A 20271-nucleotide genomic window follows, 5' to 3' on the forward strand; every position below is an offset into this window, starting at 1 on the left:
ATGTAAACATACATAAAATCTTATTTGAAAGATCATATTAATTATTAACAAGGGGAAGGATGATCTTTCAGATAAGGCACTACTTCTGCCACAGATTCCTTGCTTCATCCTGTTCCTCCTGTCTTTACCCTCACAATGAGGATAATTCCTCTTCTTCCCTCCCTGTATTGGGCTGTGCTGTCTTTGAGCATAGATAGTTCCTTAGTAAAAGCAGGTCCCACAGATCAGCTGTAAAGTAAATAATTATTGGTAATATTAATTTTTGAGTATTTCTTCTTTCTTTTTTTTTCTATCTCAGTAATTGCTTCCTACAATAACATACATCACACTAATACTCTGAGACAGTGGGTTGGATTTATGCAGAGCGAGAAAGGGGCAAGGACCCATTTTATTTCATTTATATAGCAAATGAATAATTCTGCAGAGTTCACCATATTCTCTAAGAACTGATACTAAATCAGGTCATTGCTAGTTCATCATTTTGATCCCAAAGATGTTTGGTCTCCTCCAAGTTTGCTGTCTGCATTTAAACTTCTGTCCCTGGAAAATGGAGAACAGTCATTCACACCAACGTGTGGGGGCTCATCTGTTTTCAAAAAAAAAAAGCTTCTTAAGATTTTAATAGAGAAACTGCCCACCTTGAGAAACACACAGCCAAACCCTCGTGAGCAAGTAAGCAAGTACGTGCACATGTGTGTGCAGCATGATGTGAATACAAACTCAGAGGGGCAGTGGGTAACCAAAGTTTGCAATCTACTGGTTTTCCAGGTTTTCAGTCTTCAATTTATGTCACACTGAATGCAAAATGAAACACCTCTTAGCTGAACGGGCTGAAGAACACCTCTGAAATCAGCTACAACTGATAGCTCAAAACTATTAGGTCATGAGTTTTTAAAGTGTATGCAACGTGGGAAAAACCCACTGGGGAGAGTGTTCTGCACAAACCTGCAGCTGTGGTGGAGGGTGGGGAGGCAGGTGAGACAAGGAGCACTACCCAACCTCCCACCAGCCACACACTGCCATATGGTGTACTGAGAAACTGGCAGGTATGAGGATACAGGAAAACTGAGAGCTGTAAAAACTGTGAGGATATTATACAAGGATTACCATGTTATACATATTGCAGTCCACTGTGGGCAAAAAGAAAGGGAAAAAAAAAAAAGAAAAAAGAAAGAAAGAAAAAACCCAACTGAAGCTAATTCCCTCAATTTACATACAGTTGTGTCTTGCAAGTAAAATACAGGATTCAGCCCTTCCCAGATTCTTGCTATACCGAGGGAAAAGCTGCTTCATTGGTAAAAAGGTCGTGCAGGGGTGAGCAGCAACCAGAGCAGAAGGAGAAGCCGTGATAAAGAGTCTGGGGTAGGAGGGAGCAAAGGGCACAGATCCAAGATTATAAAACCCAGGCAGGTCTCACATTAACGTGACAGTTGCCTCCTAAAGGGTCTGCTGCCTGTACAAACTGCATGGGCCAGCGTGGCAGCACCCAAAATATACAATACATCAGAGACTGGGACAGGGCTGAGAGCCTAACTGTGAAGCAGAACTCTCCCTTCCCAGCACCATCACTCCTCTACACCACCCTGATAATACACACATATGATGATGTCTGCAGAATAGCCAGGGGAAGTGGCAGAACCCCTTCTATGTGGCCATGCAAAGGATTTACACAGTGACAGGGCTGTATGCCACAGAAGGTAAGAAACCCTGTAGGAGATGCCACCACACCTGGTTATTGAGAGAGCTTTATCAAAATTATGGGAAGAAAGAACTAATTAGCAGTTACTGGTAGGAGCAGAAGAACTTTTTGAAAAGGAAGATCTTCTGGCACCTCAGTAAAAAGCAGAGAGGAGAAGAAATACAGAAAGTATGTGAGACTGATGAGAAATTATTTGAAAATTCATAGAGCAGGACTGGGCACTTAGTTACAACGACTGAACAGGAAATGTGTTACTGCTCTACCTGAGGAGCTGCTGCACAGAGAGAAGCCTCCTGAGCTCCAGTGTGCCTTTTCTGGGGCAGGGATTCCCTGCACGTTTGCAGACAGGAGAAGGGGCGTTTCAAGGTGCAGCACCTCAGAGAAAGGTGCCTGCATCTCTCCTTCAGACAGGAGCTGTGAATGCCATCCAGCGTTCAGGGAGTGACAGAGAGATTGTACTCACCTAATAAAATGTGTCCTGTTATGGACTGACCCAGCCCACAGCAAACACAGAGCAAAGACCTCGTGGATGTCAGTGAGAAATGGCAGAGTCCTGGGTGGCATCTGCAAGGGACAAATGGAGGAGTATTTGCACAAAACACCTCTTGGTGGGACAGTCAGCAGGAGTCTCAGTGAGGCAGAAATGGCAACACTGAGAAACTGCCTTCCCACTGCCTTCAGACCGTGTCACGAGGCTTCCTGGCAGCGGCCTGGGCATGGACAGCACTGCAAAGAATCTGCCCTAACAATGAGAAAAGTATTTTTCTGACAAAAACCTCGAGGCCCGCCCCTCCCTAAGCACTGTGCAACAAGATACTCTTACAATAGCTTGTGGGGAAAATCTTCCAGTTGGTCAGCCCAGCCGTGGATCTGGGCAGCTTAAGGAGTCTGAATAGATTTAATTTATTATTTTCACCATGGAAATGCTCAACAAAACTGACCTTTTCAGTTTCAATAAAACTGGATTTTCCTGCAGGTCCCCTGTCAGCCACTGCAATAATAAGTGGGAGTGCTAAACCCCAGAATTATTAAAAACTGAAAAAGAGTAAAATGGTGCCCCAGCCCCAATGCTGCTGGGCTGGATCCAACTGCACTCACTCTGCTGGCAGAGCCACACTGTCCTTCAAACAGAAAACCCAATTCCATCTGTGATTTTGCTGATGCAAATCTGGAGCATCTGCTAACTTCTATGAAGTTAATCCTGGCTTGCTGGGTCCCACTTGGAGCAGGATGTGGCCACTGCATCTCTGCTGCAACTCCTTTCACCTAGGGCAGGCCATTTATGGGAATTCTTTGGTACTGCTGACTATCCTGGCATGTTTATCCTTCCTCATCAAGCTCTACATTTACCTGTTCCTAAGCAGAGCACTAAGACTCAGCCTTCAGGCACCGAGGAAGATGCACCTTTCTTTGCCCTCCCTCTGGCCAGTCAGGGCAAGGATGGACAAGGATGCAGGTGGGGAAAGTGAGCAGGATGAGGAAATGGAGAGGGGCATGGGCAGACATTTATAGAATTATTTCAAACCTCAAACTTTCTTATGTCTTTTACCAAGGAGTTATGTCATGCCTGACCTTCAGACTGTGACCAAGACCAATAGTTATAAAACATGGCTAGAAAAATATTGATGTCTGTTTAGACACATGCATTGTTAAGTATCCATTGTTTGGCAGTAGTTGAACACAGAAATTATTTCTCCCCCAGTGTCTGTGTTCAGGAAGGTATCCTCAAGCCTGATGAAATTCAGGCATTCACATCTAAGTCAGTGCTCCTGGACCCAGGTAGTTCTGAAGCATCCAAATCTGCATTTCACATGTCACATCTTTAGCCAAATATAGATATGGGTAGAAAAAATGTAAAACAGAGCAGCTTTTAATAACCTTCTCAGATCCCAGGCAAGCCACATTGCTAATTACAGCTACAACCCCCTTCCATCGTGCCCCTTTCCTCCCCCTGCTGCGTGCTGTGTGAGCTCCAAAGGCTGCATTTTCTCTTGAGACTCAAAATGAGTTGTTAACATGCCAGTTGTTAACACTGTACTTGATTCAGATATTTCACGTGTCAGACAGACAACAACATCTGACTGAGAACAGGAGCCACCTCCCAGGAGCCTGTGATGGGCTGAGGAGTTGCCGTGTGGCACAGGGAGCCCTGGGGACACAGCTCGTGGGATTCCACTCTCTGTACCTGCCTCCCCCATCCATAACAGACACGTGGCTCCACTAGATCAGGGCTTGCTTGCCACCCCTGCAGTGAAGTACTGCCTCTCTATGGCTGCAGTGCATTACTGGGACAAGATATGGTCACTGCCAAGTAGTGGTGATGCCATTTCCATGCAAAGTGTGCTTCCGAGCAGGCTTCCGTGCACGCTGCCTGTTGCCTGAAAGAAAGGTGCAAAACCAGACCAGACCTTTTTTCCTGGCTGTTTACTCTTCCTTTGCACTTTCCAAAATACAAGATCGTGCAAGTATCTGAGCTCAGATCCCTTTCTTTCCTTCCTTTTGCTATTATGACACAAGTTTTGGGTCCCCCCCATTTCCGCAGTGGAATTAATCCCTGGAGGCCCAGCCTCAGCTGAGCTCAGTATTTGTTGGCTGCAGCAGCAAGTGCAGAATATGCTGCTCAGTAGGGACTCTGCAGCTTTCAGTGGTGCCCCCCTGCTCTCCCTTGTACAGAGGCATGAAAGGAGAAATACTGATGTTCTGCTCCCAGGTATCACCGACTCCATGGTGATGGAGCACCACTTTGTCCAGACTTTCAGCTCCTGGACAAAATCTGGCTGGAACAGAAAGCTGGTGGAGCCAAGAGCCCCAGTAGGTGCTTCCATGTGGGGAACTGCTGAAAGCTCCTGCTCTACCCAAGTTGTCTTAAGCTCAGCCTCTGCTTCAACACAATATTTTCCCCTTGACAGCCAGAGTAAAAATAACTCTTGTTATTCTGAAGACCATCTAAAGTAAAAGCCAACAAAAATAAAAACTTTCTTCCTATTTCTCACTGTCGTTTTTGGAAGAGCTTTACAGCAAAATTGCTGAGGCTGTTGGCATGGGAATAGCTTTTGGTGATACTGTTCCCTGAATGCTGTTATCACATAACTTACTGCAGTTACACAGTGCAGGTGCTGCAGTGGCTCCTAGAGCTGCACGTGGGGTCGGGGCCATTGGGCAGGACACGCATCAGCTCCGTGGGAGGAGATGGTCCCTGCCCTGGGGAACTTAGAGCCCAACAGTGTGATGGCACCCTTGGGGCTGCTGGGACATCTCCAAGTGGTCTTCAGGTCCTCAAGTCTTCAAAGAGGTCCAAATAAAAGCAACTGTCAGAAGAGTTAATTCCAAGTTTTAGGTTCACTGGAATCAGCAGCTTTATGTTCCCACCCAAGAGCCCCATCTCTGGCAGCTGTGCCTGCACTGGAGAGCAGCAATGCCTTCAGTGGGGAGGCTGTCAGGCTCTGTCAATACAGGGCAAATTACAGAGCAAAGGATTTTAATTATTTATTTCATACCCCCTAAACATAAATAATGTTCCTGAAAAACCATAGCAAAGCCAGCTGAAAAATAACGGAAATAAAGGGAGCAAGTGAAAAGCTAATCCTGCAGTAAGGATGAGGATGTGCCCATCCATGAGCTCTGAGTTATAGCATTTTATTTAAGACCTTTTATCTGTTGTTTTGTTCTGTTTACTGGAGCTTTAGACCTTTGATCCTACCACTGCATTTGCCAAAGGCAGTATGGATGATTGCACCTGACACGTTTCCTCTACCAGTGACATTCAGATGCCTTTCAGCTGTATGACCAATGCAGCTGCAGAGCAAGATGCTGATGGAAAGTGGATTAGGAGATTGCTCATCCTCTCAGAAAGTCACCTGAGACATCTGTGTGTCACTAAACCCTGAATCAGATGGAAAGAAAAAGGTATTTTGCACAAATCAGGAATTTGGTTTAATTATCACAGTTCACAGCTTGGGCAGGAACCCAAGGCAGGAGGCTGGTGGTTCACACTCCAGCAAGAAACATAAGAAAACAAGCCAGAGGTTTTAAAATAGGCATGACACCTCAGGCAAAGTCTGTGGCAGAGAGAGGGAAGGTCCCAGAGCATCCACATCCCAGCCCTGCACCAGGCTGTGCACGCAGAGAAAGGGTGTGAACAGCGCCGGCCTCTCTCCCTGGCAGAGACGTGAGCTCTGAACTTCCTACCAGCAATCTGGCTACTGAGTCAGAGTGCATTTTAAGCCAAGTGCTTGTGAGATGGGTGTGGGGGGAAGGGGAAACCTCCTCATAGTTTATTCTGCAGAAATCAAAGGTTCTGCATTTCAGCCCCACTTGGTACACACAGCATCTTCGGAAGTGTTCCTTCACATCCAGGTCCAAACAGGCTGCTGCCACCCCACTGTCCCTGTGATATGCAGAAATGGGCTTGCCCCTGTCCCCCTTAGGAAATGTGGTGACTATTACCTTCCCAACACAACCTTACATGAAACTGGACTCAAAGGCAGTTTGAGTGCAAAACCAAAGACTGCCTGGAAGAAATTAAGCAAGCCCCTTTCTGCACGTCATTAAAGCCCAAATATTAAGGGAATAACCTTATGAGCTGCAGACAGTTTATTTCACTCTGCTAGTTCTTCAAATGACTTTAAATTACACATGCTCAAATAGAAAAGGATGGCACGGGGTGCTGTAAAGGATCCTGAAAAGGTTGCTGTAACTAAACATTGCTTCTTAACAGGTAGCAGATGAGATGCCAGCCATACCACACTACAGCATAAAATATAAACAGATTTTCCTAATATTTCTTCTTCACTTTGATTCAAGAAACAGAAGGCTCCCATTTGCAGCCTATCAAGGAGCACTTTGAACACTGCTGGGATTTTTCTTTGGGTTCCTTATTAGTTATGTAATTTTCTAAGAACATTTCTTAAGAATCATCCATGGATCAGATATTTTCAAGAAAACAAGTTTTTATATTATTTTTAAATACTTTTAATACTTTTACTCCAGTTAGTCTCAGTATTCCTAAGGGAATTAAAGCAACTGAACACAGAATCTGTTTTGTTTTCAAGAGATGCAGCTCTTTGTGTGGTCAAAGAAGACAACTCCAGGCATTTGCTCTACACCACAACCTGTCCTCTGGTAGTCCTTAGCTCTGCTCACCTGTTATCTGCTCCCTGGATAGTTTACCATGCTGCATGGCAGTGTGGATACAAAGAGAGAAAGTGAGGGTTTGTGTGACAACACACAGTTAGTGTGGACAGGGCAACCCAATTCACCTGGGCTAGGAGGAGCCTCAGGTGAGGAAGTCCAAGGCCTGATAAATCCAATTACAGCCACTTAACACCTGCTGGTGCAAAGTCCCACCCAAGGAGGCCCATCACTAGTATTACACCATGTCACCTGTGCAGAGACTGTGGGGAGACTCTTCCCAGGAGCCATCACTGCTGGGACAACTCTAGCAGTGCTCCAGTGTCTCAGTGCCAGCTGTTGTCAGGAGCCTGAGCAGCCCCTGAAACAGAGGTCTCAAAAGTGCCCCAAAATAAGTGCTAATAGCTGCTGGGTCAAACTCTTTACTGGCTCAGTGGCCACAGCTACCCTGTGACAGACACACGGGGCTTCCTTCTGCTGCCTTCTCTGCTTCTGTTCCACTCCCTTGTTAAACATGCTGAGGAAAAGACACTTTCTTTTATAAATTAAACTGTTACCTCAGATTCAGCTTTTGTCTTCCCCTAATGAAAAGCAAGTTTCTACAGCATGTCAAATAAATGGTCCATAAATACAGGACAGTCAGCCTATACCGTATTTCTTGGAAGATGGGGAGTTCTCATGGAAGGTCCACCCTCAGCAGAAGGATGACCAGCCTCTTTGCACCAGAAAGCAGCACCACCTCCCTCTTGTTACCAACTGCAACTACTTTCAAAATCACTCCCTCTTTTTCTCTTCAGTTTCCTTTTAGGCTTTTCTTCTCATTCCTGCCATTGCTCAGCCTGTGAGGCAATGCTCGAACATCAGGTCTTGTTCTGGTCCCCAGGGAGTCTCATTTTTTGAAAAGATGAGATTTCCCAGCATCCTCAAGCCACTTCACATTTTCCTGTCCTTTTTCTAACATAAGCCCTATCCCTTCATTCTTGTTTACCACTCTTATCACCTTTACTATTTTTTTCCCATTTTTTTTATTGACCCATTTTTCTTTTCACCCTCTTCCCTTCAACTCTTCGCTTCTCTTTTTTCTCCCTGCCCCATTCTAGTGAAGCTTTCTGGCTAGATGTATTACCCACTGTGCTCAGGGGAAGCAGTGCATCTGAATTCCAGCTGCACTGTACAACAAGAACAATACTGTATATACACTTAGAGAAACAGCAAATCAGAATCTCAGTTTTCTCCCTGCCCTGTGCTAAACTCCCAAAGCCAGACGCCTCCCATTATCAAAACAGTTTTAAATAAAGCTAAGGAGAGAATCAAATGAAAAATAAATTGGGCATTTAAAGCCTGATTCCTGAGCACTCAGCTGCTCTCACTTCAGCAGCTGCACTGCACACCTTCCATCAGGCCCCGGCTCTGCAGAGGCGTCTCCGCTCGCCGGTGTGTTCCCCACTCTGCCAGAGATGATACGACGCCCTGCATTCCCAGATAAGCAAATGTGTCACTCTTCCTTGCCTAAGATTAAAATGAATATGTTAATTTATTTTCTATTACAGGCTACAGCACAAATCAGAGAGGGAGAGGGAGTGTGTTCTGCTCTTGGTTTCCTGCTCAGAACCGCGGGTCGCCCCATGGGCAGACTTGCCTTCCTGCACACACTTGGCCAACCAGTCCCTCACTGTCATGGTAAACCCCCAGATACTTCTGCATAAAATAACCACCACTCTGAGAATACATGATTTTGAGCTTTTTACACCTAAAGGAAGTGAATCCTAACCTACCTTCTAACCTCATCCTTTTAGGACAGGCCTTGCCCAGCTGGGTGGGAGGCAGAGCACATCTGGGTAACAGGCATTCCCTTCATAACCAATACAGTATCATCAGAGAAATTAAAGTCCTTTACTTGAAAGCAATGAAAAATCAGAGTGATGCCAAGAAATTCTTTTTTCAGCCCTAAACACAATGAGAATAAAAATTGAGAAATTACTTGTTCAGAGGGCGGAGGAGAACTAGCTAGAAGGAGATAGTACTACAAGTTTATACATTCTATATATTTTCTTTCCATTTTAAAGAGAATAATTTCTAAACTGGCTGTCACCCATGTGTGAATTATGACATCTGGCTCTGGAGGTTGTAGATACAGAGACTAAACACATGTACACCCACCCATACATGCTGACACAGGGCTCTTTCTTGCACTGCTGGAGGGATACAGAGGTAGCAACAAAGAACTATGTCTCCCACTTTTAAATTAAGAGTCAAAAAAGGAAAGTCTTCTTGTTAATGAAAAACTTACAGAGTATTTACACAGATAGACACACAGACAAGTGTGTGGCATTGTGGGAGGGAAGGAGGGAGAATGAGACATGGGGAAAAACATAAAGATCTTCCTGTTCTCAGCAAAACGCACTAGTCCTGTTAAAAGGAAAAAATCCAATCCTGGTAAACAAACAAATCTCCCAAGTTGTCATCCAACATGTATCTTTTGGTTTTTATTTAGCTGTACTCTGGGACTACAGAGTTACAGATTGAAAATATGCAGAATCAGTGTAGGGAACCGTAGGCAAAAGCAGACATAGGTTTCTCCTGAAGACTTAATTGAATTACCCTGAAAAGATTAATTAAAATTGAATTCTCTTTTGACACAAAATCTCCTGTTTCCTAGTTTTTGGTATGTCTATTGCCTAGTTCCCATTAGGAGATATTATACTCTGTAATGAAATAAACTTCAAGGACCCCGTGGGATCAAACAAAAAGTTGACTGTATTCTGAGAGCTGGAGGAGCAGTCAGGTTCCAATGCAGGCTGGAATGCTTAATGAAAAAGGGTTGGCATGTTACCACTGAGCTCCTACCAGTGGTCTCTGCCATTGCTTTTTAAGGTACAGAAGGGCAAGTAACTGTGTTGATTAGAAGCAGCTTGATTTGCAAAGTGACAGCCTAGAGGAAGGTCTTTATTCAGTCTCCCCAAAAACCTGGGGAAATGGGAGGGGAAGGAGGGGATTTCCTTCAACCCTAAGAACAGCTTTGTAACCGGATTAAGAATTATTAAAAAAGAAAGGCCACTGGCACCTCCAGCTGTGATTTTGCCATCAGTATTTGGGGAAGCCATCCAGGGGATCACCTGCATTGGGGATCAGTTTGAGTGAATTAGATACAGGAGTGAGAACATTTACATTGCAATTGGTGCTTCAGGTCTGACAGGCTATAAAATATTGCTCTGTGCTTTACCATATCACACTTGGAGCCTAACGGCACACTTGACATACTAAGAAACCATCCAAAATGGACATGAGGGCAGAGCCTGGCCCTGGATGAAATAAGGGAGAATTTCGATGCAGTCTTGAATTAACAGAAGCACAAAGAGTCGCCAACCACTTTCACTGTACAGGTAAAACCAGTCTGAGAGAGACAGAGCAAACGTTATTTGTGTCTCTTTTTCACTGCATATTCTCATTTTATGGCACTTGCAAAGAGAATGAAATCCTCAGTGCCATAAGCCTTGGCCTCAGAAGCTGTCATGGACATCAAAAGGATGATGTTTGTGTGTTGGCTGTTTGGGGCACTGTAAGAGGGCCCACAAAACAGGTACTCGCCACATCCCAAAACTGTGCTTCCAGCTACACAGCCAGCAGCCTCACAATGGAAAGTTAAAATGTAAACACAAGCTGCTATTTTAGTGCAATCACACAAATGTAGCAGCTTGTGTTCTCTCTTCCTTTATTTCCAGAATGGACGGAATGCCTGAATCAAGCTACAGATATTCCTTTTTCTTTTTTCTTCTCCCTAAGTGCCCAGTCAATTAAATCTTGCTCACATAAGGAATTCTTGCTCCCCTTATTCCTACAGTGACAGTTGACAATGTTCAGACGAAAGGATGCCAAAATCTGTTTTTCCCTAGATAATAAAAATACAAACAGAAATCAAACCCAAGCAGACTAATAAAGGATCACAAGAGCTGACAATGCTTTGTGAATTTGAAAGGTTACATTGCTCGGTTCAAAATAAGCCTGAAATCCTGAGTCTGCCCTGAGCTTTTGCCTCCCCTTTTCACAACATTCTTCCCTTTGTCATATGGACAGTTGTTCACAAAGGAGTTCACTGACATCACCTTGCTCATCTAGTCCAGATGGCCCAAAGTGATGAAAATCCAAAGGTATTCCAGGAAGTGACCTTGGAGGTGCTTTAGTGATTCAAAATTCAGGGAAGACTGAAAGCCTGACTCTGGAAGCATCACTGCTTTAGCTCTAAGGAAAACCAACACACCTAGGCAACATCTGATTTTTAAAGGACAACAGCAGACTCCCCAGTTGACAAGACATCTGCTACACTCTTCCACAATCCCCTATTTACAAAGGAAATAAGGGCTAGTTTGCATCACATATGTCAATAGCCAGGATTTTTGCCTTCTTACCCTTCAGATTGTATTGCCTCTAATGAGACAAGATGACAATGATTCTTCAGAATTGAGAACAAGAGGGAAGAATCAGGGGAAAATCTACAGGCCAAAGATAGTTTACTTTTTTTTCCCCCTAATTGATCTGTTAGCTTTCCTCTGAGAAGCTGGCCAGACTAAAAATCACGGGGCTGTGCTGCCCTCACCCTCTGTGTGTTAAGATATATAGAACCTCTGCCCAAACCACACCCAGCTTGGCAAAATAAATATTAAATCAACAGGGGTTTGCAACACAAAAGCCACCGTCTTCTTTTGCTGAGTACTATTTGAAAAAAAGATGGATCATAATGTGAGTCATTTGTCTCTCCTCTCTGATGCATTCACACACGCCTACCACTGCAGGGGGATTGAGAGAAGTGACCTGAATCTCAAGCACCCTTGGGTTTGCAAACAAAACCCAGCCAATGAGGTCATGCAAATCCAGGCCTAAATCTATGGCTTCCCCTTTGCCCCTGGTTTTGCTCCTCTCAGTATTCCAGCCAGTGGAAGTGCAGGAGAAAGAGGGAGCAGTATCATGTAATGAAATTGTGTGTCATACAGCAGCTCCAGAATGTGGCATTCCCACTTCACAGGAGGGATATTCAAGGAAGCAGACTAGGTGAAATCCCAGTTGACCACAATACTTGTACTTTAATTGTTTATTGAAAACAGCATGACAGATGCAAAACAATGGTAGAAGGAAGAAAAAGAAACATTGGCTTCGTTCACAGGCTCAGCCCCCTCTGCATGAACCACACACAAAATCAATTCTTCACATTACATGTTAAAAAAAAAAGGTAGAACTGTTAATAGGAACATGAGAGGGAAGAGATAGAGGCAGCAAAGAAAAGAGGTGGCAGGAAGGCCTGGTCAAAGGCAGGTTTGGTTTTGCAGCAGGTGGGTGGGATGGACAGCACAGAGGCACATTCCCTGGGAAAAAGGAGCAGAGGGCAAGAGATGCTGAAGAGAGAGAAGGTCTGTGATAAGGGATCAGGAGCCAGGTCTAACCTGAGCCTGGGAAGAGTGTTGTGGGGTTTGTACATTTTGCTTTGTTGGTCCTCAGAACGGATGTTCAGGAGCAGGTTTACAGCCTGCACAGTGCTCCCTCTCTGCTGAGTCATACCACCAACTCACAAAACACATCACACTGAGAAGAATCAGTGCAAGTGCCAGGAGATCTGCCCCTGTTCCCGGCAGCCTAAAAAGGAACTTGTTTATGTCACCTATGAAAGAGCTGTGACACATTCCTTCAGTGATGGAGTGATCCCACTAGGATCACTTTTGCTAGCCAACATTGAGCATATTTTTCTCCAATTCATCTTTCCAGTATGATTTATTCCACACACCCACTTGGGAAAACATGCTCAGTGTCACCCCAACAGCTGCACAGCACAGTCCATCACTACACTGATGGATCATGGTTCCATTTCTTGTCCAAACACAGTCAAGAAGGAGCTGCACATGAAGTGCACACAAATTTTGTCCCTGAGTCTCTGGAAATGACAAAGAAATTCCATGCAGGACAATGAAGCCATTCCTAAAGAGCCCCAAGCCCCCAAAGCCAGAACTGGATGGGATTTGAATACATCCAGTGGAGACCCAAACTTAGAACAGCACATCATACCACCTGCATCAAATTACGTCTTGAAAAACAATATTTACCTTCAGCTTCGGTCCTTTGAAGGGCCATCAGCAATTTCTCCATCTCAACCACCAGTCTCCCAGGACGGACAAAACAGGAGCAGTAAAATACTCCAAACCCCAGCACCCCTGTGTGTTGTTCTGGGGAACGTTTCAACATAAGTCTTTGTACATCCTGTGGAAAAGAATCCCTTCCAGCCCCTCCCCAGTGTAAAAAGGACAAAAGCTCCAGCTCCCAGTTACTCTAGGTGATCCATGGAGTTTCCAAAGAGAAGTTTGGAGAACCATTTTTGGATTCTGAGTCTGGTAGGTCTGGCTGTTCTCACTTAGACTAAATCAAATGCTTCTCAGGCTTCCCTTTCTAAAGCATATTGTCCCTTCTGGGCCTTTTGGCTATATTTTATGAAATAACTGATGTTCTCTGTCTCCAGGGGACAATTTGTTACTGCTGCTACCAAAGGACAAACCATATGATCTAATACATCTCTTCCAATTCTGTCTTTTGAGGTTTCTATAATTTTTTCAGAGATTTCTATTTTGTTCCCAAAGAATGGTTTTGTACCCTACAATTTGTCCCACTGATATTTCTTGGTCTGATAAAGACATTGCCTCTCCATAGAAACCTTGCCAGATATACCCGTGGAGAAGCATTGCTCCAGGGCCAGAGTGCATGGAATTATTTCATTTTTTTTTTAATTTTGGTTAAGTCCCAGAAAATGCACTTTTATTCCACTTTCTTCTATCCCTAGCATTACCTACCTACCATTACCTTCTATACCTTGCACTGCCTTGTTCTTTTCCCTCTTCCACAGTCCTACCTGCCACTGTCCCATGTCCCAGCCTGCCAAGCTCATCCTCACTGGCTGTTTGTGTGTAAGCAATTTTAAGAAAATGGTCTTTAGAGAAAAGACCCAGTGTTCCCCCAGTCAGGCCTGGTTACTCTAAGGCACCATCAGTGATATAATCAGATCCTGGGACTGGTCATAGAAGAAATTTAAGTCTAGCTCAAGAGTCTGCATAGGCAATAGTTTGAACCATGGTTTTATCAAGCACCTATTTCAGCTGGGCACCAAAATGAGAGGAGCTTGCAGATGAGCTTGGTCCCCTTGTAGCTTGTGTATGGGGCTCAATTCCAGGTGCATTAGAATCCTGTTATGAGCTGCTTTTGAGGGAAGGATCCAAAGGGAATGAGGGATTAGAGATCTGGGAGACAATCTGGCCCAGATTTGCTTTAGAGTTTCCAACAAGGCTCTTAATTTGTTGCTTTGTTGCACCATTCTGGATGTGCCACTCAGAGCTGCCTTTGGGTCTGTGCAGTATTGCAATAACACTGGGGGAAGGGGAAGAGGTAGAAGAAAAAATGAACACTTTGGTTTTTCTGGCCTGAAAATTTGCCGGATTTCCAGGAATATATAATATTACAGATAAATACACACACACACACACATATATATATACACTTTTCCCCCCATAAACCTCAACTGCTTTTGCTGCTCCTATAGGAGGGTGGTTTTGAATTATCCCTTCCAAAGCTGGGATGGATGTTTCAAGTGTTGGGGTTTATTAAGTTCCTACGGCAGCTGTTTCCAAGGTTGCTTTGTCATATATTTCTTTTCAAGAGACTAAGAATGGCAGAGGGGCTTTGCAGATAAGGATTTGAATTGCAACCTTTACACTAGAAGTGTAATAGGAATATCAGGGAATTAAATGAAATTATATTTTTCCTAGATGTCTGCTTTAAAAGGAAATTCAGGGTTTTATGGAAGCCCCAGAGACAAACTATTACATTATATTCCTCGCAGTTCTTATTTGAGTTCTGTCTGTTTGAGTACCACAAATAGCACAGAATCATTCATAAAGAATGGGCAGGAGAGACTGTGTCCCATCAATATTTCAAGCTTGGTTATCAAATCAAGAGAAATTCATGAGTTCTGCTCCAGCTCAACATTTTCAGGTTTGATACTATTGTTTGACAGTTTAAGGGGTTTTCCCTCTGCATTCTCATTGTCTTTAATATTTTATATGATCTTCCAGTTGATGCTATTGTAATATTTATTAATTTTTTTTTTTTTTACTTGGCTGGCTGCACTAACCAGTTTTTTCTTTTCTCTTTCAGCAGGGCGAAATTCACACTCATTTGCTATTTGTGGGGTGATGACATAGTGTGAAGAAGCAGTAATGATGACTGACTGATAGAAGACACCATATGTTCTCTTCATTTTTCTCTGTGCTATTTTCTGAGAGATGAAGAAAGACTCAGTATAAGATGAACTTTCCTATGATATATAATATTAAAAAATTACTTTTTTCCCCCAAATAATTGTCAGATTGGGGGAAATAATCTTTTTCCTAAAGCATTCAGACAGTATTGCTATAAATATCAGTCTCCAAATGACCAAATGTATCTAAGCATCAAAAACAACTTTACAATTAATTTCACTCACCCCCAACTGTTTTCCAGCTTTCCATAGCAAACATTCTGAAAATATAAGTTGCATTTGTTGATTGACTAAGCAAAGGTAAACAATTCCTTCCAGTTTTAAAAGAAATTAGAATCTGTATAGGACTCTTAAGTGACAGTCTGCAGTGTATAATAACCAGAAATCCTGATTATAAGCACAGTACTAGTACTGGTAGATCACAACAATACTAGATTATATGCTGGGATGTTTGTTTGCACCCTGAGTGTATGAGTCTGTGCAACTGATAAAAAAAAGATTCCCTTCAATAAATATTGAATTTACTGTAATGTGTTTTAATATCAAAATAATTAGAAATCTCATTTCCTAGAAATACCTGAATAAAAATCTTTCATTGTTCTAGCATATGCATTTATTAAGTATATTCTTTTCTTACATAAATATTTTCTTTTTTTTTTCTGTTATGTCCTCTTTGTTCATTCTACCCTCTCAAAACCAAGGTTTTGTGATTGTTGCTCTTCCTCCTAACTTTGTAATAGCCACTAACTAGCCCCAGACTACAGCAGAGCCATACACATCTGCTTATATTATTAAGCAGTCAGGAGCAGAAACAAAGAAGTAAACAAAAGGGATTCACGTTGCCTTCTGTTCCACTGGAGAGACAGAGGGAAAAAAATAAAAATCAATCCTCCCAAAGACAAAATAACCCCCAGGAATCGTTGGTTTGAGATACCTTATTTTTCAAATTCTCGGGAATTTTTTGCAAGTAATGGAGTTAAAACTGAAGAAGAAGGTGATTGTGAGTCTTGGAGGCAGCGGGACAGAGAACTCGCTGTCACCGACCTAGTGCCAAGACTCTTGTTTGGAGCTTTGTTTTCAAGGTCATTCATTTAAAGCAGTTTTTCATAACACAACCTGAATAAAGAATACAGAGCCCCATTCTGCTCAGCCTGCTCACGGAGGTGTCCAGCAGGGGTGTAGCAGGGAAGGTTCCTCGTGCCACACGAGCAGGAGTTGGCCCTTGGAGGACAGTGTTCTCCCCGGTCACCTGCCATAGCAACAGACATGGAGGAATGTTTTACATTTATTGTATGCAACTCACTTTCCCCAGTTAGGCTTATTATTTTTGCTGTGACAGCTTATGCGCCCTGCGCCACAGAGAGTGGGACAGAAGGTGCTCAGGTAAAGCAATGATTGCAGTTTTCACGTGTTATTCTTCCTTTGAACTCCAAGTGGCATGAATGCATCTTCCCCTGGAAAGCCGTATCACGTGCACCTTTCTTTCCTATGACAATAGAATTACATAAAGTCTGGCCTCAAAACTCTCAATCAAATATTCCATCCTATCAGCAAAGAACTGGCTTGCTTGAGGACTACAGAATTGGGTCCCTAATCAATACTTTAATAAATAACACCTACTTAGTCAGAACAATTGATTGATGGGGAGCAGACTAAGTATAATGTATTTCTGTTAATGTAGTCACAGGATAAATGTCATAGTTTATTTATAAAACACACCTGAAACTATTCTGAGGGCTGTGCATAGGCTCCATCTTGACACACATTTACCACTGCACACACAGAGTGTCTGGCTGAGGCTGGATGGTGGGGACTCAACACAGCACATCTGGCTTTGTTGGCAAACCCTGTTCCCGTGGCCCCCTGGCAGCAAGGGCAGCTCCTGAGACCCACACTCCCAAAGCTGAGGAGCGGGTGCAGGGCACCCCCCGATGCCCAGGCTCTGGGGGCACTATTTAATATAATATTGGAGTTTCTTAATTTCAGCCAGTAGCCACTTAATTACAGTAGCAATAGCCAGGCATGCCACCTTGGGAACCACAGCCATAATCTGGTTTCGCTCTTATTAGACTCTTTATTCTGCTGCACAGACACGCTCAAAAAACCTCCCAGTATTTTAGGGTGGGAAATAGCCAGCAGAGAGTGCAAGAGGTCCCTTCTGTGCAGTTACTCTACAGTCCATATCCAGGCTCGAGACAAGGCACCTTGGTGCCCACCATGCCCTGGCTACAGCGAGTCTGCTCCGATTTGTTGTTTGAGGGCACCACCACTTCAATTCTCTTCCAATTAATTCTACTGTGTCTGCCCTTGGGGCGTGTGTTCGCAGTCGCCTCCTTTTGGGAGCAAGTGTGGGCCACGGATCTTCCCAACTAGTCTCAAAACACATATATTTTCAATAACGATGTCAAATTGCAGCCCGCAGGAGACGCCCGGCAGGATGTTCGTATCCACACTGAGGATACGGAAAAGCCTCCCTGCCCCGTTCCTCCCAGACGACACCCGGCAGCAGGGGCGCAGAGGCTCTCCCAGCACCGTGCCCGGGACCTTTCCTCGCTCCCCGCAACTTCCCGCTGGGGGCTGCGCTGTCCCCGTGGGAGCCGCGCGGGCGGAGGCTCGGGATGCAGGAGCCGGGTGCGCGCAGGGCGGTCACACCCGCGCCGGCAGACACGGCGCTGCCCTTCACACACCGCCCGGCGCAGCCCGAGCCGCGGGGACGCGTCGGGCTCCAGAGGCGAGCGGCTCCCTGGAAGGGCGAGCGGCTCCCTGGAAGGGCGAGCGGCTCCCTGGCGAGGCGGCGGCCCCGCCCGCGGCTGAGGACGATGCGCGGGGGCGCGGCCGGGCCGGGGCCGCTCCCGGCGGAGGCCGTACCTGCTGCCGGAGGTGCGCGGGGCGGGGGCCGAGCGGAGCGCGGAGCGCGGAGCGGGGATCGGGGGGCGGGGAGGGGGCGGCGGCCTCCCGTCTCCGGGCGGGCTGTCCCGCTTCACTCTCTCCTCCCCGCCGAGCATCGCGGGCGCGGAGCCGCGGCTGCGGCGCGCAGGGCGGCGGCGGGAGCGGCGCGGAGGATGCGCTGAGCGGGCGCGGGAGGCGGCGCGGCCGCGGCAGGTCAGTGGTGAGACCCCCAACCCCGTCCCCCGGCCGCGCTGCGCACCCCGGCCCCCCGCACCCCCGGCCGCTCCCCAACTTTTCCCCGCACCACTTCGGGAAAGTGCCCAAACTTGCGATGGGGACCCTCGTCCCGTGTCCCCCCCTTTCCCGGCGGCGCGACCCCCTCACCTCAGGGCTGCCCTCGCGGCGCCGTAATTCCCGGTGCCGGGAATTGGGGGTGCAGGGGCGGGGGTCGCCCCGGGGCTGCGGCTTGGCCCCCCCGCCCCATCCCGCTCCGCTGCCCCCGCAGCCGGGCGGGGCCGGCCCAGCCCCGCTCGGGCACCGGGACACAGCTCCGGGTGAGGATGGAGCCGGCGGCTCCGCCGGGCTGTGCCTGCTCGCGGGTGCGAGTCCGGCGTGGGTTTGTGTAGCCAAAATAACGGGATTCAAAGCAAACTAGTTGATAAATGCAGGCATCTCCCTGGGCTGGAAACCCAGTTCTCCCGGAGTTCAGCCTACGCGAGCAGGAGCGGTGCGAGGGGACAGGAGGGCACTTCTTCGTTTCTGGAGTTGTGTGTAGAGGACAGGGGTTTGCTCGGGGCGCTGCTCTCCCGGAGGAGCACTTCTCGGCACGTCCCGATCCCCCCGCCCCTGCTGGGCGACCCGGGCAGCCCGGACCTTGAAAAGCCACTTTACACCTCACCCAGCGCTCCAGAACGGGCAGATTCAAACCACGGCAAACACACGGCAGAGGATAATTTGTCCAAGTGTGTTAGCCCCAGTGTGCTAGAGATGGGCAACCGGACAGCCCAGGCACCTGGCTGACACCTGGGATTCCCCGGTGTTGGCTGTGGAAGTAGCCAGAAACGATGTGATACCCGGTCGTAGCTGTGTGATTATTTTCTTAAGCTTTTTGAGGAGTTAGGAAAGCCCTTATTGTAATTGTGTTATAATGTTGTTTTCTGTCTATAGCTGACTTGTGTTGCGTGCAGATTAACATGCTTAAAAAAAACCAAAGATGCTCTTTTTTTTTTTTTATGTTAGATGCTTACCCTGAAATGCTTGTATTTTATTGCAAGATTTAAAAGTTGCAGCTCTTCAGAGAATAGGCTGAATAGCAGTGAGGGAAGGTGAATGGCAAACCTGAACAGTCTCAGAAGTGAAAATTGGAAATGCCACTGCTAAATCCGTTTTGTTTATTAATGATGCTCACTATTTGAGGGGGGAGATATCCCCAGTTTATCCCGAGAAGATTTCATTTTGTCAGATGCCTGGTGTCTCATCAATTCCTTTCATGTCCCTGGGATTTTCTCTTTTCCAGGCTCAGGCCACAGCAGCTCTCTGTGTTGGGGATAACTGTTAAGCTCTTCTTTTGAATTCATGAGCTTCCAAATTAAACTTTTGCTGACACCTGCTACCTAGCCTGGTTGAGCAGAATGACAGTGTCAGCCTGGCTACTGGAGACCTGCCACCAAACAAAGTAAAGAGCCAAAAAAAAAAAAGTGTAAAGTGCCTGGACTAGGTCACACAGTGATTTGGGGGAGCTCTGGGAAACTCGGGTGACTGGAAATCCAATCAAAGTCTGCTTCTAATGGAGCAAACTTTCCAACAGCAATCACAGGCAGGAATTAAATCCATAGGGTAGATGGCAACGGAGATTAATAATCATCATCAATTAGCTGATGGAATCAAACAGAACAAAATGAGGGTAAACAAAAACCTGGCTCCCCCTTCCCCTCGAACTCAGTCCCCCCTTTATTTATCCAGAGTCAAGTGGAGCACTGGTTTCAAGTGCCAAAAAATTTAGCAGGTGTCATAACATAAGGTCAAGACTTAATTATTTATATGGAGACATCAATCATCGTGTGGGGATGATTTATTTATAAATCACCAGAGCTGTAGCACAAGTCAGTGAATTCTGATTTCCTCCTGCTCCTTCCTGAAGGGGACCAGGAAGGTCCACGCTGTGGCTGAGTGACCTCTGGAGCCTGCAGAAGTTTCTGCCTGGCCCCACGTGGAGAAAGCTTTTCTACACCTTTTAAGTCGTGCAACCAAAATGTCACCGGGGAAA

At 45.8% G+C, this 20271-nt stretch overlaps 1 protein-coding gene across 1 annotated transcript in view; it reads left to right on the top strand.

Moving 5' to 3' along the window:
* The first annotated feature begins 18178 nt into the window (after positions 1–18178).
* Positions 18179–20271, top strand: part of CHST8 (carbohydrate sulfotransferase 8) — a 174508-nt gene continuing 172415 nt past the window's right edge. Inside the window, exon 1 of the mRNA XM_051805992.1 lies at positions 18179–18218. The gene's annotated coding sequence lies outside the window, so the exon portion shown is untranslated. The remainder of the gene's footprint in view (positions 18219–20271) is intronic.

The sequence above is a fragment of the Manacus candei genome, unplaced genomic scaffold, assembly GCF_025592945.1.
Source record: "Manacus candei isolate 608988 ecotype Guabito, Panama unplaced genomic scaffold, ASM2559294v1 h1tg000065l, whole genome shotgun sequence".
In the NCBI taxonomy this organism is placed as follows: Eukaryota; Metazoa; Chordata; class Aves; order Passeriformes; family Pipridae; genus Manacus; species Manacus candei.